We start from the raw sequence: 25,047 nt of genomic DNA, 5'->3' as shown, positions 1-25,047 counted from the left end.
TTTTGTTGTTTTTGTTTGTTTCTTTGTTTTTTGGAGGGGAAACTGGGAATGTAGAAATTTACATGTAATTAAAAAAAATCTAAAAAAAAAAAGAGCACACATTTAATGTTCTCTTATAAACATGTGTTTTAGCAATGCAAATATTATGGCTTCATTGAGTTCATTTTTTCCAGTATCTGTGTTTTCTAAATGATATAAGTGAGCCCACAGCCTGCATTTCATTATTCTAGGTAATTGTAACATCTTCCAAAATGTAACTGTTAATATATATCCAAAAATCTCTTGAATTGATGAACTTTCTCATGAATGTGAAGTTCATTTGGGGTTACTTTTATGACCATATATGTGACCAGACTACCCCACCAAAAGAGAAAAATATACTAAACAAAAGTGAGAGGTAGTTTTCACTCTTAGCTCTATGCTAAGTCTTGCTTCAGGAGATTTTTGCTGTGTAGTTATAGAAAAAAAAAGGTTTAGTGGAAGCTCTATCCAAATAGAAACTTAATAGCGCTTATTTCATGCTCATATGATCAGATTTTTGGTCCAATTTGTTTGTAATGAGTTAGGGTAACACATATGCTAATCAATGCTAGTTAATTAAAAGTAGAGTTTCTACTTACAAAATGCATTAAGCTGCTGAGCATACTGCATGCTAGATGACCCGATTCAGATATTTGAACTTCTAAAATGAGGAGGAGTGGTACAAAATCTTTTAGATGTGTTTCTAGAAATAGCTCTTGGATTCTTCTGGAACCTACTTTTCCTGGATATGAGCAGGTCTAGGGTATAATGAGTATTCTACTGCCAGGTCATTCACTCAGTTTCCCAAGGTCAGAGACAGATAAGGAAGAAATGCTTAGGCTTATCCTCCTGTGGTCTCACTGCCAGGATATTAATTGAAATATTTTAGAATTTTATGATTTTAGAATAATAATATCTTCTATATTAGGAATAAATAATAGTGCTATCCTTTGACATTGATACTAAATTAAACATTATGTATGATGAAGAGCAAAGTAATGTAATAATGATTTTGTTGAAAGTACAAAACATTTCAGACCTTTCTCTAACTCCTTCCTCGAGGATCCCATGCTCAGTCCAATGGCTGGCTGCAAGCATCTGCCTTTGTATTTGTCAGGCTCTGGCAGAGCCTCTCAGGAGACAGCTATATCAGGCTCCAGTCAGCACACAGTTCTTGGCATCCACAATAGTGTTTGTGTTTGGTGACTGTATATGGGATGGTTCCCATGTGTGATAGTCTATGAATGGCCTTTGCTTCAGTCTCTGCTTCACATTTTCAGTCCATATTTGCTCCCATGAGTATTTTGTTCCCCTTTCTAAGAAGGACAAATGCACCCACACTTTGGTATTCCTTCTTCTTGAGCTTCCTGTGGTCTGTGAATTGTGTCTTGGGTATTCAGAGCTTCTGAGCTAATATCTACTTATAGCATGTGTGTTCTTTTGTGATTGGGTTACTTCACTCAGGATGATATTTTTCTAGTTCTATCCATTTGCCTGAGAATTTCATGAAGTCATTGTTTTTAATAGCTGAGTAGTACTCCATTGTATAAATATGCAACGATTTCTGTATTCATTCCTTTTTTGAGGGTCAACTGAGTTCATTCCAGCTTCTGGCTATTATAAATAAGGCAGCTATGAACATAGTGGGACATGTGTCCTTATTTACATGTTGGAGCAACTTTTGGGTATATGCTCAGAAGTGGTATACCTGGGTCCTCCCCCTCTTCCTCCTTTTATTAGTTAATTCGTCCCCAAAGGAAATAAGTTTTACTTTTTAAAATACTGTGCCTATATTTGTGTGGATTGGTTTATTTTAAATACAAAGGAATATTTTACTCTTATAAACCATCTTAAATTCTAAACATAGGATGAGGGGGTAGGTAATTTCCTGAGGAAAAGCCAGACTGATTTCCAGAGTGGTTGTACCAGCTTTCAATCCCACCAACAATGGAGGATTGTGCCTCTGTCAACACATCCTTGCCATCTGTTGTCACCTGAGTTTTTGATCTTAGCAATTCTGACTGGTGTGACGTGGAAACTCAAGGGTTGTTTTGATTTGCATTTCCGCAATGACTAAGGATATTGAACATTTCTTTAGGTGTTTCTCGGGCATTTGATATTCCTTAGTTGAGAATTTTTCTTTTGATCTGGACCCCATTTTTAATAAGGTTATTTGATTCTCTAGAGTCTAACTTCTTGAGTTCTTTGTATATATTGGATATTAGCCCTCTATCAGATGTAGGATTGATAAAGATCTTTTCCCAATCTGTTGGTTGCCATTTTGACCTATTGACAGTGTCCTTTGACTTAAAGAAACTTTGCAATTTTATGAGGCCCCATTTGTCGATTTTTGATCTTAGAGCATTTGGCATTGGTATTCTGCAGGAAATTTTCCCATGTCCATGTGCTCAAGGTTCTTCTCCATTTTCTCTTCTATTATTTTCAGTGTATCTGGTTTTATGTGGAGGTTCTTGATCCACATGGACTTGAGCTTTGTACAAGGAAATTAGAATAGATCAATTTGCATTCTTCTACATGCTAACAACCAGCTGAACCAGCACCATTTTTTGAAAATGCTGTCTTTTTTTCCACTGGATGATTTCAGCTCCTTTATCAAATATCAAGTGACCATAGGTATACGGGCTTATTTCTGGGTCTTCAATTCTATTCCATTGATCTACCTGCCTGTCTCTGTACCAATACCATACAGTTTTTATCACTATTGCTCTGCAATATAGCTTGAGGTCAGGGACGATGATTATACCAGAAGTTCTTTTATTGTTGAGAATAGTTTTCACTATCCTGCATTACTTGTTATTATAAATGAATTTGCAAATTGCTCTTTCTAACTCTATGAAGAATTGAGTTGGAATTTTGTTGGAGACTGAATTGAATCTGTAGATTGCTTTTGGCAAGATGGTAATTTTTAATATATTAATCCTGCCAATCCAAGAGCATGGAAGATCTTTCCTTCTTCTGAGTTCTTCTTCAATTTCCTTTTTCAGAGACTTGGAGTTCTTTTTTTTTTTTTTTTTTTTTTTTTTGTTCTTAAATCATCAGTTTATCTCTTAAAATAGCTGCATTGTTTAGCCATTGTACTTGGGGTCCATTAAAGAATTTGCTCATTATTCAATTGTTTGAAGGCTAGTCAAGTTCTTGTCAAATAGATCTTCAACTTGTTTGGTTAGAGTCACAAAGGGATTTGCAACCTCATAGAAAGAAAAACAAAGTCAACCAATCAGAACCTCTAGATCTCCCAGGGATTGGAGTTGACATGAAGTGATCCATGGCTCCAACTGCATTTGTAGCAAAGGATAGCCTGGTCTGGCATCAATGGGAGGAGAGGCCCTTGTCCTGGGAAAACTTGATGCCCCAGTGTATGGGAATGTGAATATGGGAAGGCTGGAGTATTGGGGAATACCCTCAAAGAAGCAGGGGGAGGGGAGATGGGATAGTGGGTTTCCTGGGAGGAAACCAGGAAAGGAGATAACAATTGAAATGTAAATAAATAAAATATCCAATAAAAAGTTAAAAAATTATAAAACCCTCCTATCATCACAGTTCTGTAATGTAATGATAAAAAGGAAAATTTCTACAAATATAGATCCTATATCATAACTTAAAAGAAATTTGGCCAGAACCTTTTCTAAATATAGATGTTATATCCAAACAATGAAAGAGCTGGAGCTGGTTGCCTAGAGAATTGCATGTTCAAAACCAATCCGGGCAACATGGGAAGAGCCTATCTTAAAGAAAAAAATAACAACAACAACAATGCCACAAAAAGATTATTCACACTAATCTCTTTGTACCTGTTACTCAAACATGTACTCGTTTTTGTGTATAAAGAATAGAGTTTATTTAGGGCATGGGGAAGGGAGTTGAGAGGGTAGTAGAGACAGAGAAAGGCAGAGAGGGGGAGAGAGAGAGAGACAGGGAGAGGGAGAGAGACAGAGACAGAGACAGAGAGAGACAGAGAAAGACAGAACAACAGAGAGAGGGAAGAACTAAAGGAGTAGAGGCTGGCCATGAGAGTGTGGAGATAAAGGGGGAAGAGGATGAGGAGAGTGAGGGGAAGGAGTGAGAGGACAGAGCAAGAAGAGGGCAAGAAGGCAAGAGCAAGAGCTCAAATACATATTCTATGGTCTGAATTTTGAGGACAGTTCCATTCAACAAAGTAACTATACAAAATATATTCATATGATCTCCCAAAATTGATAGCATATTATTGTATTAGTTTAATTTTTGTGTCTCAGGGATATCTCCTCTCTCTCTCTCTCTCTCTCTCTCTCTCCATGCCCTCCTCTTTTTTTTTTTTTTTTTTTTTTTTTTTTTTACTTTTACAGTTTTTATATGGTGGAATGAGTCAAAGGTTCAAAATTAGGACTTGCATTTTACAAAACTGGTTTAGGAAATATGAAGTAATCAAAAATGAGGACATTTTTCTAGAAGCCTAGGTGGAATCTTACTGATTCCTGAACAACATTATTTAAGCAAATTGAGTGATGAACAACTAGAAATAAAGAAAATGATCCCATTGTGATAGGAAGGTTGTTGAATTCTATGAAACAACAAAATAATCTTCTTGCCTGTCATGTCCACACAATAAATTGACAGTAACAACAAGATACATCACAGGCGGTCCCACCTTCCTTTTGTACAACCAGAAAAGTGGGAGCTGTGCATTTTCTCCAGTGCCTCACTTAAAACCCTTTTGTTGTGAGACATCAAAGCCAGAATCCCATATGAGGAACACTGTGGAAACAATTTATTGTTGATTGCTTCCTTCTTAAAACAGAATTAGAGGAAAACTAAAAGGTGTTTGGTGCTCTAGAAGACAGAGTCTGAAATAAGATTGAGGGGGTGGGCAGAGCATGCATCCTGGGGTTAATGCTATTAAAAGTTAACTAATTCTTTCTGGAGGATGCATATCATTTGCAGTAAAGCATCTGCCAAATGTTGTAAACTATCAGGATGTCTGGACCTGTCACTAAGATGAACCAATGGAAGCAGTCCATTTCCTGCAGGGGGCATGATTAAAACCAGACCCATTTTCACAGATAATCCATTTATAAATCATGGTAATAAAACGGCCATCGTGACAGCAACTCAGTGGCATTTTTTCACAAGCTCAACTGTATCCAGGCAACGACAATGTCCTAACTCAGAAGAAAAGAAAGACAACCTGGGGTCCCAGGAGTCCAGGAGAAGATCCCACTGTCTGGTTCTCATTTTCTCATAGGGGAAATGATGGGATTGATGCCTACAGGAGCTATATATGTCTTTGATTACTGCAGCCTTCTTTATTTACATGCCAGAACCAATAAACACTGGAAATGTAGAACTGCCTGAATTCTTTCCTTATGCTAAAACTTATAAGTTTGGGAGGGAAGAGGCAGGGATTCCAAGACTTGTTCCACAAGCATCTACTTTTAAGCTGTACATTTCTGTGAGAGAATCAGCAGATGACTAGGATCTGTAGGGAAGAAGTAATGGCAGGAATTCAAACATTCTCCACTCAACTGTTTATACATGTACTTACAAATTAACAGTGGCAGCAATAATACTAAAATAAAGGTCTAATATATTTTATCATGACCATGTACCACAGTTCAAGGAAAGCATTTATTTTGTCGATCAAACAGTACCTATGTGTAAACCATCCTTGCAAACTTCTTTGTCTTGAGACTGTTTCTGCTCAGAAAGGATTTACCTGTTTAAAAAAAACAACAATAACAAAAGCAATAAAAACTCAAATGTTTCCTCTTTTGTTGAATCATCATATTGAGTAGAGAAGTGCATAAAACTATCACTAGATGATATCATGTCATGAACTGCTAAACAAAAATTTAGAGATATTTACAACTAACATGGGTATGCATATGTACTTATAGTAAATGATACTTGACTTCAACATGAGCAATGAGTGCAATAACCCCTATGCATGTCAATGAGATGATAAAGGTTATAAAAGCAAATTTTGGGTTCACAGATCTTCCTGTAGGATTATATCAGGGTTACTCTTAGATAGGATGCTGCCTTGTTCTTTGAAAACTTCTTCAGTTTTCTGCACCTTGATTTGTACATTAATTTAAGCTTTTGTATATTTGTCTTCATTTTCATATGTACCAGTATTGGAAGATTGACCTTAAGACTCCATTCAGGCTAGGCATAAGCTCTACTTTTGAACTTTACATTTGATTTTGAAACATGAATTCACAAAGTTGCATAAATTATCATTGAGTACACTTTGCAAAACAGCAAGCTACAACATTATGGTTCTCTCCAGAGTACCTGGGATTACAGGTCTGCACCATGTCTAATTTTTACCCCTCTCTCCCTTCTTGAAAACCCATCCCTGTCCAATCTGTCTGGGCCTTTACTCTGATCAGCTCTTGGGCACAAACTCTTCAGGGAGTCCCACAAGATGCAGAGAAAGCTCCACTCCCAGGAGCTCTAACATGCCCAGGATCATAGGATCAAAGGTGAGGACACATCTGTCCCAACACCATGAGTAAATGGGACCAGCAGGACCCACGCACACAGAAACTCCACCAGACCATTGGCATGGGGGTTCCTTCCAATCTGTCTAGGCCTGTACCCTGAACAGATCTTGGGAGCAAACTCTGAAGAGAGTCCCATAATACCCAGAGGAAACTCTACTCCTAGGTGCTCTAATTCATCCAGCATCAGAGTATCCCAAAATCATAGGATCACAGAGACAGCTTAATTCTGAGGAGTTCTGACACAAACAGGATCAGAGGAAGGACAAGCCCCAGTCAGATTTAGTCAGAGCAGGCAGCTCTAGAGATAACCAGATGGTGGGAGGCAAGGATAAGAAAATAAGCAACAGAAACCAAGGTTACTTGGCATCATCAGAACACAATCTCCCACTGTAGCAACTCCTGGATACACCATCAAACCTGAAAAGCAAGATTCTGATCCAAAATCACTTCTCATGATGATGATAGAGGACATTAAGAAGGACATAAATAACTCCCTTAAAGAAATACAGGAGAACACAGGTAAACAGCTAGAAGTCCTTAAAGAAGAAACACAAAATTCCCTTAAAGAACTACAAGAAAACAGAATCAAACAGGAGAAGGAAATGAACAAAACCATCCAGGATCTAAAATTGGAAATAGAAATAATATAGAAATTACAAAGGGAGACAACCCTGGATATAGAAAACCTAGGAAAGAGATCAGGAATAATAGATGCAAGCATCACCAACAGAATAGAAGAAATAAAAGATAGAATCTCAGGGACAGAAGATACCATAGAAAACACTGACACAACAGTCAAAGAAAATGACAAAAGCAAAAAGCTCCTAACCCAAAACATCCAGGAAATCCAGGACACAACGAGGAGACCAAACCTAAGGATAATAAGTATAGAAGAGAGTGAAGACTCCCAAGGTAATGGGCCAGTAAATATCTTCAACAAAATTATAGAAGAAAACTTCCCTAACCTAAAGAAAGAGATGTCCGTGAACATGCAAGATGCCTACAGATCTCCAAATAGACTGAACAAGAAAAGGAATTCCTCCCATTACATAATTATCAAAACACCAAATGCACTAAACAAAAAATTTTAAAAGCAGTAAAGGAAAAAGGTCAAGTAACATATAAAGGCAGGCCTATCAGTATTACACCAGACCTCTCACCAGAGACTATGAAAGCTAGAAGATCCTGGGCAGATGTCAGACAGACCCTAAGAGAACCTAAATGCCAGCCTAGGCTACTATACCCAGCAAAGCTCTCAATTACCATAGATGGAGAAACCAAGATATTCCATGACAAAACCAAAATTACACAATATCTTTCCATAAATCCAGCCCTACAAAGGATAATAGTTGGAAAATACCAACATAGGGAGCAAAAAAGAAGCAAGAAAGTAATCTTTCAACAAACTCACGCAAACCTAATTTCACCTCTTACAACAGAAATAACAGGAAGTAACAATTACTTTTTAGTATCTCTTAATATGAAAATTAATACTACCAACATATTCTAATAAATTCAAATTAAAAAATGTAAGAATTGGAAATTTGTTGGCTATCATCCTGTGATCTCTGTAATTTGGTAATTGGAGAAATAGGTCCAATATTGTACAATCCATATACACTTTCTGCTTGTTTGTATCTGACAGTATCTTGCTGTGTACCACATAATAATCTTTTAATCATACTTCTCCTATCTCAGCCTCTCTATTAGTTGGATTGTTTATTTGATGTTTTTTCACTATACTATGATTTTCAGAACAATTTACATATTTCAAAATTACTTATACAGCCAAAAGAAATGAAAACAATTAACTTGAGAGGTGGCTTGTAAGAGAACAACAAAGAGTGAGACTGAATGATTTGCATGATGTTTGTAATTAATGTATCAATTTTGTAGAAAAGAACTTTTTAAGTTACTCTTTTTCTGAGATGAATGCTTTTCAAAACCATCAAAGACAATGAATCAGAGTCTTACCCTCACCTAATGTCTGTGCCACCCTCCAAGTAGAACCATTGTTCATTGAAACAGTTGGTGAATGACATGGATAGATCATCTTAATACACCATTTCTTAAATGAATGTAACCTGTTTTCTGTGGGCTGAGAATGAAGACAATCATTCCAGTCAAATAGCTTTGATCATAGCAGGAAATCTGTATCCAAAAATTGTGCCTACAATTTACTCCTTGGTACAGCAGAACTGTTAGCTCAGCTTAGCTGCTATGGAAGTAAAATCCTTTGGTGATGTGAGGGTCATTGAAGTACAGCCTTATTACAATGAACTCCAATGTCTAAAAAATGTTCTTATTTTGGGCTTGTACTACAATATGAGCCAAGATTTTAAGCTCTACTAAAAACAAAACAAACAAAGGAAAAGACTTTATCTATTTATGTTCATTTAAAACAAAACTAGTATTGATGTATACTTAAAAATGTACAGCTAGTATGTTTGGAGTTATTTAAATTTTATATTTTCAGTATTGCTGCAGATAAGTATCTACATAAGACTGTTCAATTAATGGTTTTATGTCAAACAACTTTTATAATACTCATTTTTATTGTTATAATATTTTATAAATTTTAGAGAATATGACAAAATAAAAAAGGTATTGCAGATATTGAAGGGGGATCTCTGGGTGGCATTAGGGTACAAGAGGGAAAGAAGACTGTGACATAATTCTGTTTACTTAAAATAAGTTTTTAAATGTTAACAAATTCAGATAAACTGAAATTATGTTTCTTTTCTCATCATAATGCAATAAAACTTAAATTAATAAAAAAGGAATTAAAGCAAAAAATTTTAAAAAATAAACAAAGAAAAAAGAAAACCCATCCCTTTTATTCTTGGTAAAAAACTGTTCCTTTGGTTTCTACAGCAAACTTGTTTTTATAAATGCTTTGAAATTCTGCCTCAAGTGTATCAGAAAGGTCCTTAAGCAAGTTGTTTTTTGTTGTTGTATTGTTTTTGTTTTATTTTGTTTTTGGTTTTTTGTTTTTTGTTTTTTGTTTTTTGTTTTCTTGACAACTGGGAAAAGATTTCCTGGGAGCCAGCTCATGAGCATGTCTATATCTAATCTGTTTGCTTCCAGATCAATCCTGTGGAACCTTCTAGAAATGCCATTCTTGGGACATTGTATCATAGTCTTGTGTGTCCTGCCATACTTCCTATTTTTCACCTTTCATAAGCATTACTATGATTTCTTAAAATTATTCTTGTTGATTTTTTTATCCATAAACCATTTGTCTTGATTCCTAGCATCAAATACATAGATGATAGATAGATAGATAGATAGATAGATAGATAGATAGATAGATAGATAGATAGATAGACCAATTCAAAGTACCAAGTGAAATAGAAATGTGAGCTAAAACTTAAAAACAGAATGAGATGAAGGACTGATTATATTTTGTATCTAAATTCTAGTAGTTATCCAGTAGCCATAAATGCACATCTCAGTAAAACATCAAACACGTGACCAATGGTTAGATGGATAATGACATGAGGTAGATAGAAATAACTGCATCGATCAAGACATTAATAATTCAAAATTACATGAAGGCTTCTAAAATTGTTTGAGGCTTATTTTGTCTTCGGTTCTGTACTAAGATATTTAATGCTTCACATGCATTTCTCTCTCATCAGTGTCATGTGAGAATATAGGCTATTGTTTTTCTCATGTATCAAACATGGAAGCAAGGGGCTAACAGTGTATCATAACTCATAGGAGTCATGTAGTATTGACTTAGAATACATGATTGTATTAGTCTGTCTGCTCACATTTAAGCCTCAGAACTATATTGTATGATTTGTTTACCAATTTATAAGCCACCCTCTCTTTCTCTCTCCTTCCTTGGATTGTGATGTGTTCAGACAGATAAGGTTAGAAGTGTGGATACTGTGATTCAGTTGCAGTTAATTGGATATCTTCTTGCCACAAATTTCATACTATAATAAAAATATGTTGAATCACTTTCATGTATTTTTAAAAGGGTTATGATAGGCACTATTCTGCATGTAATGATCCAGTTTCACCATTTGTTGAACATCTTTTCTTGAGTATGGGTTTTTGCTTATTTCTTTCTTTCTTTGCAATATGCTGTGTGTCCATAGATATGCTGATGTGTTTCTGGGTCCTCAGATCACCCTATTTATGAGATTTCTCTTACACTTCTTTCATTTTCTTTTAAGATTTATTTATTATGTATACAGCATTCTGGCTTCATGTGTGCCTGCAGACCAGAAGAGGGCACCATATTGCATTTTAAATGGTTGTAAAAAATATGGAATGCTTCACGAATTTGCCTGTCATCCTTGAGCAGGGGCCATGCTAATCTTCTCTGTATCGTTCCAATTTTAGTATATGTGCTGCCGAAGCAAGCACCTGTCACTTCTTCTTAAGTGTGTCATTTAAAAATAGGTTATTTCTTTTCCATGTAAAAAGATTTGTATAGATGTATTATTGATACTAGAAAATCTCTATTACATAATATACTTATCACATTTACTTTTAAATCTTTCCCTTTAGTCATGAAGAAAGTGCACCCTGAGAATGGAAGTTAATACACAGATTACAAGTGCTCACAGGAGTGTATTTTACAATATCAGGTACAGTTTCAATTAACTAACCTGGTCTTGAAATTGCCAAGGACATTAAATAAATTTGCTTTTAATGTTCCATTTCTTTAATAAATGTATAATTAAATATATATGCATATGTATGTATAAATACAATTAATAGAAATATGTACCAACATATTTGGTCATATATGAGTAAAAAGTTCAGTATATGCATATATATTGCTGTTCTCCACTCTCTGTGACAAAACAGGGTAAGCTATACATCACAACATTATGAATTATTTAATCTTAAAATATGAACTATTGTAAGAGAGACTTTCTATTGTCTCTGAATAGAAAATGAATCAATTTCAAAGCTCAAATTTTTATAAAATCTCTGAAAGTTTTACTTAAAAAACAATGAATGCAGTGTACAGCTTTGGTTCTCTACTCTCAAGAAGTACCTCACATGTTTCTCCCATTGTCATTGCTCTGAATTCCAAATATCAGCAATGTTAAGTGACATCTTCAAGGTCAGATTGCTAGTGAAATACAATTTCTCTTCTAACTTCCTATTCATCTAGATATCTTTCCAAGAATATCACTCTAATTTAGTGTATCATAACACATTCTGGGCAAAGTCAAAATTGGTTCAGACTTAGACAGCTATCCAAACATAGTTTTCCAGTGGAAAGGCCAAAACCAACTCCCAGCTTTCTAATGGAATGTTGAGAGTCAGCGCCTCCAGCCAACAGTCTACCAGCTCTCTCTGCTCCTTCGATTCAGTTGTATTTTGAAATACCACTTTAACATATTTCAAGGAGATACTTACTGAAAACTTACTAGGTATTTCTTGGTCACAAGTTTAATAGGCACCATAGAAAACTCAAAGTGCTTATTCGACATATTTAAACATGCCATAAGTGAAGTAGTTTCTCTTCCTGGATATACTTCCAAATTTGTGGCTTTTCCCACAAATTAGTCTGGAGGTTAGAAAAATTAAGGAAAGGGACTACAGAACACTAGATGCTGGTGCCTCTTATTGCTATCACAGATAGAGCTATCAATTAACCATCAAATGAAGTACGGTTTTGAGCATGGGTTTTATTCTCCTCAGTTTATTTCTGACTACAGTGACAGGATGAAGGAGAGCCTTATGCTTAGAATGGCTATCTTAGGCAATTCCTCTCCTCTACAATCACCCTTCCCTTTTGTTGTCTCATTGTTCTAACATGCAAGCTTACTTGCTCCCACATGAATTTGCACAAATATTGCTCCTTGACTACAGCAGAATTGCCTTTCAGCAGTGAGTTAGCAATTCCTCTCTTTGCTAGGAGATATGTTCTTTCATTTTACCTTGATCTGCTCTAACTCTTGAAAACTGTATTTTCCAATCTCCATTCTGGTTCAGTTTAGGAGATATGGGGCTGTGGAAAGACACAGAAGTCTAGGAGAATAAAACATCATTGACAGTAAAGTTCTATCTGTTGCTCCTGCATTCTTTATATGCAGGATTCTCTCACCTTTCTGAGGTTAGAGACCTGACCAGTGACTTCACATCCTGGAGTGTAGTACCTGATCTTTGTCTCATCATTTCCAGAAGGCAGGCTTCAGGAACAACTTCTATTTATTATTATTGTTGTGTTGCCCTATGTGTGCTCTTGGGTCTTCTACTATATCTTCCAATTTTCCCAATAAAATCTTCCTCATTGTCAGGTAAACTGGCTTAAGCATTTGACCTTTTATGAAAGTACTAATGTTTAGAATATTTTTTTTTTAATGTAGTACTTCCTTCAGGTGACAAGTTACACAAATTTGTACAAATTACATACTTTTCCTCTGAAAATTCATATGATCCCTCCTATGCATTTAGAAGGCTCTTCAATCTTTCATGTATGTGATATATTTGTGATTAGTGAATTAATCAGGATTTTGTTGTATTAGCAAATATGTGAGATAAATCACCTTACGTGTGGGAAATATTAATTGTTGGTATCATAGTTATAGACGCAGCAATACAGTACATGATTTCTTGGTTCCATTGCCTTTGAGCTTCTGGCAAGGCAGGATAATAGCAGGTATATATTGCAGAAGAAGCCGTTAACCACATTGTTGCTTAGGAGCTGGATCAAAGTTCATAATGTCCCCGTAAAAAGCAGGCCTTGATATAACCAAAAGATTTCCAACTAAGTTTTATTGTTAAAGGTTTGCTCCACAAGCAAAAGACCAGATCATTAATACATGATCCTTTCTAAGATATTTTAATTTCATACATGGCAGAGGGGTCTCAACTTATAACTATGACTTTCCTTATCAAATAAGAATCCCAAGGATGAGGAGTTGAACTCTGAATTGCCATGGAAATGATCCACAGAATATGGCTGTGAGAATCCAGAGGTACACTGTGAAGATAAAGGCAGGCTTACACACACATATACTTCGTTTGTATGGTGACAGATAGTGATCATATGGGGACAAACAAAAGCCAAACACTTACACATACTGTCATTGAATAGTCATGCTGATGCTGAGAGACAATAGAAATGAAAAATTAAATGTTATTTCCCAAATTAAAATAGGTTAGAGGAGTCTATAAGAAAATAAAACTGTCAATAAATGAGAAATATAATGAAACAGCTGAACATAGGCCAAGAAAGTTTGTAAATGTGTAATGCTTCTCTGCGCCAGGAAATGAATCACTTGACATTTACACACATACTTTCTGTATGAGGAGTAGTGTGCTTGCCCCCATCATTTTATATTTAAGAAAAAAACCCCACAACTCAGCCTTGTTGGCTGGCATCATTGTGTCTTTGACAAGGTTAAACACACAGATGTAAACCCTAGTCAACTTCACTCAAAATTCCATGTCTTTGAGTTGTTTCTGGTTATAAAATTGTTATGTAACAGCAACTTCAATTTCCTCTGTTTAAAAAAAATTTTCTTTTGTCATGTAAAGGAAAGTTGTTAAGTTTATAATGTAAGAAAAAACGTCCGATAATTCCACAGAGACAGTGTTTAGGACATTTTTGGAAGCTTTATATATGCAGAAAAGGACTGTAGCCAATAGAAAGCAGCTCAAATGAAGCTAAATGTACTGATGTTGACTGCAGTCTATGTGGCTACACCAGCTCTGTTCTATGTAACCATTTATAAACCAACTGGCCAAGCCAAGGCTTTCTTCTTCTCCTTCCAAAAATATTCACAATGTCTGGGGTGGCAGACTCAGAGCCGTCTCAGACATTCAAATATCAATGCTTCCTCAGCTGGTGAACAGAGTTTAATCAGACTGGCAGGTTAAACCAAAGTCACACAGAGGGTAATATTTGATGAGCTTAACAAGAAGCCTTTATGCAACTGTTCCCATCAGTCAGACTTAGAATAATGTGATGCTATTTTTATGATAGCTTGGCTTTCCACAGAAAATCTAAATGGCTTATTATCATTTCTAATTGTCTAGAGTTGGTCTCTCACCCTGTGTCAGCAAACACTGTTCTGTTGGTGAGACTAAAGAAGGCCAATGGTAATGATATACAAACTGGGATAATTTCAGTCCTTCTTTGGGTGAAATAAGTGAAATAAGAAGGGCATAACCAATACCCTTATTTCTGCCTCCTTAGTCATTCCTTTCTTGAAAGAGCCTTTAGCCTTATCAGATAATGGGGGGGTTGTTGATTAACTTATGTTGATCGACTCATATAACTCATATCAGTTGTAGTCATTGGCATTGTGGGGAGACTAGGAAAAAGTCATAGTTACATTTTGAAGAGATTGCTCAAAACAGTGTGTGTGTGTATGTGTGTGTGTGTGTGTGTGTGTGTGTGTGTTTATGTTAGGAACTATAGCTAAGATTAAAATTAATGGGCAACATTGTAATTGTTTTAGTGTTTACACCATTCTAGAATACATGGAATGTTTGTAAAATATCATTGTTTCATAAGAAATTGCCCTTGAACCAATAAGATAGGATAAACACACATTCTATATGGGCTTGACTACCAGAATTTGATCTGTAAAACTTGAAGAGATCAAACAGACAAATGTAGAAAGAGAAAACTGACTCTATAAATTTTTTCTCAGAGCTTCAACAACATGCTGTAGAACACACTCACACACACACACACACAGAGAATACAATAAAATAATTTTAATAATTAAAAATAATTTTTATTTATGTATGATTATGTAATGGCCCAGTTAGCTGCTTACTGACATTATTAAAATGCTAAAAAAATTCACTGGTCGATCAAACACATGAAGGATTTATTTCCCCTGTTTCTCAATACCTACTCTATATGAGTTATTCTCTGTGCATACTGATTATTTTAAATCAATTTAAATAAACATTTTATTTTTTCTTGTTTTGTTTTATTTGGATACAGGGGTTCACAATACTCAAGTTGTTATTATCTTTTCCAGCAGCATCAACTACATATCTAGGAGTTAGAGGTTTGATCTTGACTTTCTATAGACTTATAAAGGAGGTGAGAAAGATCTGAAAGAATCTGACATATTCCTGTCTTTCCAATCTGTTTCTCTTGAATCACATGAGTCGGTGAAGCTGAAAGCGAGTTTGCAGAAAAGTGTAAAGAAAGGCAGAGAAAGATAATGTAAGGTAGGCTTGGACTTCTGGCTGGGTTAACATGTTCTCCAATTCCAATTTAGAATCCAAAATTTATCAACATAATAAACATTTGTTCTTTATCTTATTTTCTCCCAAAATGTCAAGAATCAAAGCAAAATCAAACAATCCTGCATCAGAGAGATCCCAAATAAATCAGCTCTGCTTCTTTGTAGAACAGCATTTTTATGGTGTGTCAGAAAATAGCACTCATAGTAGGTTGTACAAATCGGCCTTAGATAGTCAGTACTTCTCCTGGAGCTCACCTTTATTTTTAAATGTTTAGTCTAGCATTTGAGACAAGCTGTATCTTGCAAGTTGAATCCAGAGTTCTCTATTACCTGCAAGGGGAGCACGGGGAGGAGGAAATAGCTCCTCATATAAACTCTTGAAAGGCAGGCCTGAAAATATGAGAATATGAGATTATTTTAGTTTCTATGTCTAGCACATGACAAAGAAGAATATTTTATAGAATTCATTTGTAGTAGCTTAGAACTGCATATTTTAAAGAGATGATGTCCACCAAAACAGCAAAAACTTGTGCAGTAATATACAATTCACCAAAGATGCTCCATTCTCCTTTCTACACACACACACACACACACACACACACACACACACACACACACACCCCAATTCTGGCACGATTTTAACTAAATTGACTAAAACAAGTATTTTCCTTCATATATGATGTGTACAGAATCAGGCTACATCCATTTCCCTTGTTCCTCTAAACAGGATGAGAAGGATGCAATACTAAAGAATGTTTATCTAATCAAAAAAAATCACTAATGTGATAGACTTGGATTCACTTTCAACAACTCAAAAGCTGGCGGAAAGCATCAGTTCTGAATTGAGACTATGTTCAAACCCAGAAATTCTTTGGCTTTGCCATTAAACACAAAATGACAGAAAGAATACTTCATATTATTAAGCTCTGGTTTCCTGAGCTGTTTTACAAATTCATATGTACAATTATTTTTGGATAGTTTCTGCTTTATTTTTTGTTTTAAAATATTGAGTAAATTTTATATTTTAAATGTTATTGTTATAATTTAAGAACTATATACATAACTTCAAATATTTCCTCATTTTTGGTAAATCAAAGCATAATTTTATAATGTATATGACTATAATAATAACAATTACTACTAACAATTATACTTTAGTTCCTTGCAACAGTTGATCCTGCCACCACATGCCTTGCAATAAAATGACTAAACTAGGTTTTGAACCAAAAAGAGAAAGGTCAATACACAAAACATCCAATTTTTGTTGAAATATATTTGCAAGTTCCTATTGTTATGAACCTACTACAGAAAAGAATGAATGGTTTAGCAAATTTAGTGACTGCAGGTTTGAATAACAATGACTCCCAGAGGCTCATATATTTGAGTGTTTAGTCATCAGGGAATAGGACTCTTTGAAAAGTTTAGAGATTAGAAGATTTATCGTGTGTGAGTTGTTACCTTGGTGGAGGTAATGTGTCACTGAGGTTTCAAAAGCCTATCTCAGAACCAGTCTTTTCCCTCTTTCTCTCTCTCTCCCTCTCTCCCCCCCTCTCTCTGTCTGTCTCTTTCTCTGTCTCTCTGTCTCTGTCTTTCTGTCTCTCTCTCTGTCTCTGTATTTGCATGAGTGGTGTGTGTGTGTGTGCGTGTCTCTCTGTGTGTGTGTCCTTCTTTCTCCCCATTGCTTCAGCATCATGATACCTGTCACCTAGATAAAGAACCAAACTTCTGAGACTGCAAGCAAGCCTCCAACAAAGTACTTTTTGAGAGTTGCCTTGGTTATGACAATAAAAGAGTGACTAAGAAGGTGACCTTTTCATGATCCTGGATACAGAGTTGAGCCTCTACCAATGATTTTGAACATGAGGATTTCATGCTGGTTATAAAGTATAGGTTATCAATGCTTAAAGAAAGCCTATTATGTTAAAATTCATTGCTATTATAAATCTTATGACTCATCTAATATCTCTAATTTCATACAGCAGAAGATCTCTTTCGGTCATGGCTGTGAATATTCTTTTACTTTACAATGACTTCCATGTAGGGAAAATAAATCAATTCTGGTTATATTACAATTGTTTTAAAGATGTCCTTACTTTCTCTTAACAAAAAATTTTATATTCACAATTTGAACATAATTGTTTTTGACTATAAATATATTTACTTTTATGGATTCAATAATTCTATTAGGAAAATAATTTAGGAGCTACATAAGTACAAAAATCATGAAAAATGTTATACTCAGTGGCCTGAATTAGATGTGCAATTGTTGCTAGAAAAAAAAAAATCTGTTTTGGAAGTAGAGTATAAAGAAATTTGCTATTTGTTTGGAAAGAAAAAACATGCTAATAGCCAAGTAGACAAGTGGCTATGTGCCTAGTTGTAAGCTTTAGGAGCAACACACACCAGCAATTCTTTACCTGACTCCTGCAGGCCCTGCATACTAGTGGCATACTTCTAAAAGCCAATCCATTTTCTGTGCCTAAAACTTACTGATGTTACCATTGAACAAGTCTGTGTGCTTCTTGGCATATTTTGCAGCAAGTTCCTCAAAGCAGTGTCACTCTGAAGAATATGAACAGCCACCAGTAAGTGATCTCTGTACTAAAAATGATTCATTATCAAGTGAGTCCCAAAATTATTGGAATTTGTAATAAACATGAAAACAGAACAATTTATATGCCATTTGACCTCTCATCTTCCAAATATTACTGTGTCTCTAACATTATATTATTTTAAATGAGACGTATATAGACAATTCCATATGTTTTATTCCTTTCTGCTAGGGTTGGATAATTTAACCCTAAGCCATTACTAGATTAAGTGAGCACTGTAATTTGTATCTAGAATGCTCCCTAACTGTACATGCATTGAAGTCACATTTTTCAGAATGGTACTATTGACTGGTAGTGGAAACTTTCAATGTGAGGTCTCCTGGGACATCTTGGTTATTGGTGGAGAAAGAATACGTGGGGAAGGAGACTGGTGTCTGCTTTCTGCTCCCTGTCTTCGTGAATGCATCTTTGTGTGGCTATTTCTCCTACTTTAGGCAGGTCCTTATTACCAAACATGAAGAAACAAAGCCAAATTATCATAGACTGAACATTCAGAAAAGTGAGCCCAAAAGCACATTTGCATTTTTATGTCAGTTACCTGTAGTGCTCTGTTACAGCAATGAGAAGCTAAAGTGTTCAGCAATGCATATGACTAAACCGGTGACCTAAGACTAAAAGAACAAATGAGTAAACTGCAATCTCATTGACATTTTGATTTCAAAAGAAATTGGACTTGGTTTATTTTCTTGATAGTTGAGTTCAAAATATCGAGAAAAACAACACAGAAAATAATATTTGCCAGTAATTTTGGTAAAATTTTAAAGAAAGAAAAGTCTTTCACATATTAATTGATAATATTGCAGACATAGCAATGTGTATTCATGTTTGTAATAAAATCAGCTGTTACAAATTAGAATATTACATTGGATGCCATTTAATTTTCAGTCCAAAGATGTTAAATTAAACTTTCTCTTTTACTCTGATACCATCTGTCTATGTCTGTAATGCAATGTTCTTAGCCTGGAATCAGTCATGTTTGGGACTAGGGAAGTACTTTAGAGTTTCTCTGATAGACTGAAAAATGCTTAGCATCATTATTTTTCCTAGTATCTCAATGCTTATATCACTGTTCAGCTATAGTAATTAAATGTATCATCAATAATCCTCAATATGCCTAAGGACAACACTATTGAGTCACACTTCATGTCTAAAATACCATCTGCATCCTAGATTATATATAACTCATGTAAGATTGACTACTAAATAATATGCACAGCCCTGAGTAGCTGCTTATCCTTTTCTGGATTTTTATAGGTTACATGCAATATATGAATAAACACAAAATCACACAGCCTTCTTTCCCATAGTTTTCCAAGAACTCAGAGAAATAGTGGCATACAGAAGTATTAACAAAATAACTTCAAGAGCAAAATGATAAAAAAAAAAAATCCCTTCAAAGACTATATTTCAATTTGGTGTTTTCAAAATATCAGCTCATTATTTCTAGTACTAAATATAACGTTGAACTTGAAAAGGGTTCTCATTGAGCAATGTTTGAGAAATGAATCAGTGAATGAATGGATAGAAAGATGAATAGAAAAGCACATCTCCACATTCACAGGGCTGGATGTACTCATGAGTGTGCATCCATAATCTTCTCCTGGAGTTACTATGACTACAAGGAGCACAGCTGCCAACTTTCTGCCTGAAACTCTAAATAAGATTCCAGGTGAGGAAGCATCTTTGGCAGGGACCCAGCAGACCCAGCAGTGATTCACAGGAGGAAATCTTCACAGAACTTAGTGAAAATCAGATCCAGCCTACTGGAACTAATCTGTGACTAGAAAGAAATCACTAGTCACCATAGTTCGGCTGGAACGGACAGAACTGAAACCAGACAGTTTAATGCTGTAGCATTTCAGAAGCGGTTTCCAAAACAAGTGATTTTATCCCTTGATACTAGAATGCTACAATACAGGTCTCTTTATTGTACCAGGGGCAAGATATTCTAGCTCAGAAAAACCAAATAAATAATAAATAATATGACTCTTCACACTAACATACTTGATTCTACCATTAATAAAAAGACAGTTATGAATGAGTTTGGACTGTGCTGAGTACTTTATCAATTTTCATTATGGAAGTTCTCAGGTTCAAGAGAGACATAGTTGTGAATTTTCTTTCTGGGTAATATATTTATTTGATGTATTATTAATTGAAAGATCAGGCAATATCATAGGCTACAGAAAAAAAAATTCCAGTCTGCAAGAAAGCATGAGAGTTTTTCTTTTTTTTTAATTAGATATTTTCTTTATTTACATGTCATATGATTTCTCCTTTCCCAGTATCCCCTCAAAGAAAAAAAAAAAGAACAAACCCCTATTGCCTCCCCCCCTTGCCACTCCACCCTCTCCCACTTATTGATACTGGCACTCCCCTACACTGGGGCACAGAACCTTCACAGGGCCAAGGGCTTCTCCATCCATTGATGACCGATTTTGCAATCCTCTACTATACACATGCTGCCAGAGCAATCAGTCCCACCATGTGCAGTCCTTGGTTGGTGGTTGAGTCCCTGGGAGCTCTGAGGGTACTAATTAGTTCATATCATTGTTTGTCCTAAGGAACTGCAAACCCTTCAGCTCCTTTGGTCCTTTCTCTAACTCCTTCAATGGGGACCCTGTACTCAGTTCAATGGATGGATACCTGTGAGTCTCTACTTCTGTATTAGTCAGGTACTGTCAGAGCCTCTCAAGAGACAGCTATATCAGGCTGGATTGTCCTTCCTTCAGTCTCTGCTCCATAGTTAGTCTTTGCAACTCCTTCCGTGGGTATTTTGTTCCCCCTTTTAAGAAGGAATGAAGTGTCCACATTTTGGTTTTCCTTCTTCTTGAGCTTCTTGTGGTTTGTGGGTTGTTTTTGTGTATTCCGAACTTCTGGGCTAATAACCACTTATCAGAGAGTGCATACCATGTTTGTTTTTTTGTGATTGGGTTACCTCACTCAAGATGATATTCTCCAGAGCCATCCATTTCCCTAAGAAGACTCTTTCTTAAATGCTTCAGATAGACAGGGTTACCCAGTCACAAAAGAACACACATGGTATGTACTCACTGATAAGTGGATACTAGCCAAAATGAAGCTCAGAATACCCACAATACATCTCATAGACCATTTAAAACCCAAGAAGAAAGATCACAACAAAGTGTTGATACTACAGTCATACTCTAAAGGGGGAAGAAAAAAAATCTATGGGAAGTAGAGGGACAGAGGGATCTAGGAGGGAGAGAGGTGGGGGAGGGAAAAGAGGGTCCAGTTCAGATAAGGAAGGAGATGGGGGAAAAGTACAGAGGGTCAAGAATTTGAAAGTAGGTGTGTAGTAGTGGGCTAAGGGCAACTGGGAGTAGCTCCTAGAAATTCCCAGATGCCAGGGATCCAAGAGGGACACACAAGAGGAAGGACATGAGCCAAAAATACCCAACAAGGGGAGCCTGTAGAGGCCATATGCAGTGGATAGGCATGGACTTCATTTGAGGGATGAGGCTATGCACACACTTCAAAAATATTAATCCAGAATTCCTCCTGTCAAAAGTAAATGCAGGTACAAAGAATAGAGCAGAGACTGAATGAAAGGCCATCCAGAGACTGCCCCATCTAGGGATCCATCCCATTTGCAGACACCAAACCCAGACACTATTACTGATGCCAAGAAGTGCTTACTGACAGCAGCATGGTACAGCTGTCCCCTGAGAGGCTCTGCCAGAGCCCACCTAATACAGATGTAGATTTATTCAACCAACCATTGTACTGAACATGAGGACCACAATAGTAAAGGTAGAGCAAGGACTGTAGGAGCTGAAGGGATTTGTAACTCTGTAGGAAGAACAATATCAGCCAATCAGATACCCCAAAGCTCCCAAGGCCTAAACCACCAACCAAAGAATATACATGGGAGAACCCATGGCTCCAGCTGAATATGTAGCACAGAATTGCCTTATCAGGCATCACTGGGAGGGGAACCCCTTAATCTTGTGAAGGCTTGATGACTCAGTATAGGGGAATGTTGGGGTGCTGAGGCAAGAGTGGGTGGGCAGGTGGGGGAGCATCCTCATAGAGGCAGGGTGAGGGGGAGAGGATAAGGAGCATGTGGAGGGGAAATTGGGAAGGAGGATATCTTTTGAAATTTAAATAAATAAAATAACCAATAAAAACTAAAAAAGGAATTTTAGGTAGAGAGCTGGTATCCTATATTATGTAGTTTATCAGAAATTTACAATAATGCTTGCAGTCAAGTTGTCATTCATTCCTAGATAGCAGGAGAAAGGATAAATTTTTATCTTTGTATTTAATATGTGACTGTTGTATGGAATGTTCTGTATTTAGCTTCTTATGACCTGAGGAGTTTGGTCAGCCTCCTTTGCAGAGGTAAGGAATAAAAAGGCACAGACACTATGGTATCTGACATTTTTTTCCAGGAGTAGCCACAGAAGAACTAAAAGGAGGCTGCTAGACCTGCCTGTTTTCTGAGGAGCCCTCACCATACCTAGAATTTAAATCAGGATTACTCTGATCCTGGGGGCATTGTTGGGGATGTTATTGAAAAATAATATTGGTTCCAGGCTTGTTTCTTTGTTTTTTATTTAGTTTGTTTCTTATTTGCTCTTTAATAGTTTTCTTTATTTCTTTCTTTAAAAAAATGAAAGTACTCTTTACTCCCTCAAATCACATTAAAGTTTAAAGATCTCTTAAGCCATAGATTTTTTTCTGATGCATCATTCCTCATAATTCCTTTTATAAATTTTTTCCTATTTTCCAGAATAATGGTAGCTCCTAGTTAATTTTTAAGCCATATTCATCATCATCAGTAAAACAGAAAACAGATATCCAAGTATTGTTAATATAACTCATCCAATGTCATACTAATTCACCAAATTTAATTTCAACACAATTCTCAACTCAGATCTAATATTTTGATCTTATATCTCTCATATCAGTGATGGATGAATTGTATTATTAATTATCACATGTTGTTATAGGAATAGTTGTAGAGATAACGACTCATTATTTGTATAACTAGACAGAAGTTATGTTCCTAATTCAAGTATTCTTCAACCTCAGCCACCTGGGTACCTTGTACAATAGGTGTATATGACTGCACGAAGGAAGTTACTTAAACTAACAGGAAAGAAAGTGGAAGAAAAGGAATCTAGACTATAACACAAATTGACACCCAGTGTTTTCTAGTAAACACTGGAATTATGCAGAACGATTGGAAATTAAACTTTCGTCTTATGTCCCATTTAGCTATTTTTTATTGATTGGTCAATTTGCCTAATAATCTTTATCAGATATATTAATTAAAGAATGTGGTATTTAATAGAGGTTCAATCTTTTCTTTTCTGAAATTAATACTATCTTAATACATAACACCAAAGGAGGAAAGAAATCTGGAAGCTATTCAGATCAAAATTAAATGTCTACCTTCCTGACACAGAATCAGGGGACATGTATTTCTTTAGTTATCAAACATCAGTTTTCAAGTCCAATCATTCCATGATCTTAAGTCACAATGTACATTTGCTGCAATCTGTGACTTGCAATTCATAGTGTGACAATCTGGAAAGATAGGATGACAGGCCCCACTTAGCTAATACTCACGGTGTTCATCAGCCATTCTCACATTGAACTTCTGGGCATATTTGTCCGTCTTATTGATACTAATTAGCCCCTTGCAGGGCCAAAGTTGTGGATTCCTGGTTCATTTGAGCAAATGATCAAAAGAAATACCCATCTTCAAATGCTCATGATAATTCTTTTATCAGTAGAAGATAAACATTGTAGCAGTCTTGCTATGATAATTTAGATCATTCTAGAACTTTGAGATGGAATGAAATACCTATATTGTTTGAAGAGTTCTAGATATATATTATGCTTGGCAACATTGAATAATGCTACATGCATTTTAGAGATTAAGTACAGAATGTGTATTTTATTCTATTTTGTACTGGTTTGCCTCCATGTAAATCTGTTGCTTATGATTAATCTTTCATAAATTATATCCTACAACTTTAGGACATTTCATAATGCTTCCTATAAATAGAAAGAAGTAACTAGGATTAGCATATTTCAAACCCCATTGGCAAAATATCTGTGGACAAATGAAAATTAATGCTGCCAGATAGAAATTAATTTGCTTCGAGTAAGTGTGCTTGACATTTTCAATGGATATATTTGAGTTCCATATATTCTGACTTTAAAATGAAAGAAATTTGAAATATTCCTCTAACTAACAAATGTTTAAAAGTAAATTAATATAAAAATGAGCAAACACTACCAGATCTTTGTTATATAATAAATTGGTAAACAAGGAGTAGTGATATGGCTAAATCGTTAAGAACAAATACCTTTATGTTTCCCACTAATAGTATCAGGCATCTCACTATCATATATAACTTCAGTTCTCCAGAACTAAACACTTCCTTCTGGATTACTAGGCCATCCTCCCTACACAACATACATGCACAGATATACACACACACACACACACACACACACACACACACACACACACACACACAAACACACTTTTGTGAGTATGTATAATTTTAGTTTTATATATATAAAATTTTATATTACATTTAAAATTATAGTTATATATATAATTTTAATAAAGAGTATATAAGCATACATATTATCTATATGCATATAAGTATGTAATATATATAAGCATATACATATTATATTGTACATATTATATATTATAAATTATATATGTATATT

General features: G+C 35.6%; 1 long non-coding RNA gene and 1 other non-coding gene across 2 annotated transcripts; both read right to left on the bottom strand.

Annotated features, from left to right (window-relative positions):
• Nucleotides 1–5,627: 5,627 nt before the first annotated feature.
• LOC116068003 lies at nt 5,628–24,135 on the bottom strand. Its single transcript, XR_004109397.1, has 3 exons — nt 23,926–24,135; nt 15,971–16,105; nt 5,628–5,734 (listed from the first exon to the last, which is right to left on the bottom strand). It is a non-coding gene; the product is annotated as an uncharacterized LOC116068003 (long non-coding RNA).
• Nucleotides 10,801–10,907, bottom strand: LOC116071549. The gene has a single exon (XR_004110960.1). It is a non-coding gene; the product is annotated as a U6 spliceosomal RNA (small nuclear RNA).
• Nucleotides 24,136–25,047: the final 912 nt, after the last annotated feature.

Source organism: Mastomys coucha, unplaced genomic scaffold, assembly GCF_008632895.1.
Source record: "Mastomys coucha isolate ucsf_1 unplaced genomic scaffold, UCSF_Mcou_1 pScaffold22, whole genome shotgun sequence".
NCBI classification, from domain to species: Eukaryota; Metazoa; Chordata; class Mammalia; order Rodentia; family Muridae; genus Mastomys; species Mastomys coucha.
Note: the sequence above shows the minus strand (reverse complement) of the source record. Positions and strands in the feature narration are given on the sequence as shown.